Raw genomic sequence first — 1327 nt, forward strand, 5'->3', positions numbered from 1 at the left:
TTTATACAGAAATTACTCCCTGAATGAGTCACCAGGGAAAATGCAAATAAACCCACGAGATATCATCTCACCCCTCCTAGAATGGCGACTATAAGAAACATAAAAGCTCACAAGTGTTGGTGAGGATGTGAAGAAGAACCCCTATGCACTGTGGTGGGATTATAAATTGGTGCAGCCACTATGGGGACCAATATGGAGTTTTCTTAAGACATTCAAAAGATAATTTTTTTAAAAAAGTACGATCCAGCAATACCACATCAGGGTTTTATCCAAATGAAATAAAACACTAATTTGAAAAGAGTTCTGTACCCTCATGTTCATTGCAACATTTTTTACAGTAGCCAAGAGGTGGAAACAATCTAATAGTGTCCATAATGGATGAATGGATAAAAATGTCACACACACACACTCTGGAATATTATTCGGCCACAAAAAAAATCCTACCATTTGCCACAACATGAATGGATCTTGAAGGAATTATGCTAAGTGCCATAAGTCATACAAATTAAGACAGATACAGTATGATCTCAGTTATATCTGGATTCTAAGAAACAAAACAAAGAACTTGAACTCATAAATGCACAGATCAGATTATTGGTGGTTGCATAAGATGGGAGCTGGGTGGTGGGCAAAACGGGTATAGGTGAAAAGCTGCAAATGTCCAGTTATAAAATACTAGAGGCCTGGTGCACGACATTCATGCACTGGTGGGTGTGGGGATCCCTCAGCCCGACCTGCATCCTCTCCAATCTGGGAGTCCTCTCCAATCTGGGAGTTTTTGTCTGTCTTTGCAATCATATGAGCGAATTGTCTGAGACCCCGACTCAGTTTGGTTTGGTGCTCACAGATTAATAGAGGCATTTTCTTTTTCTTTGCTTCATTGATGGAGATTTCCTGGAAGTTTTAGGATATCTTCCCTTTAATGTTTCCTAGACACTCTGATTTTACTTATAGCTCTCACCTTTGCTTTCCCTCCATCCCCTACCACAACAGTAACTTGCTCCAGGCTCACTTTCCTCTAGTGTCTAGGACAGCCATGGGCAAATTGTTTGAGCCGTGGGATTCGGCCTGTTTGAAATGAATAAAACTATTAAAAAAAAAAAAGACCATACCCTTTTATGTAATGACGTTTACTTTGAATTTATATTAGTTCACACAAACACTCCATCCATGCTTTTGTTTCGGCCCTCCGGTCCAGTTTAAGAACCCATTGTGGCCCTCGAGTCAAAAAGTTTGCCCACCCCTGCTCTAGAGTATACATAATTTATTAGCACTTTTAAACTTTTTTACTAAAAAGTAAATGAGTGTTTAATCTTTATGACTTGAT

The sequence above is a fragment of the Myotis davidii genome, unplaced genomic scaffold (assembly GCF_000327345.1).
Source record: "Myotis davidii unplaced genomic scaffold, ASM32734v1 scaffold2147, whole genome shotgun sequence".
Taxonomy (NCBI): Eukaryota; Metazoa; Chordata; class Mammalia; order Chiroptera; family Vespertilionidae; genus Myotis; species Myotis davidii.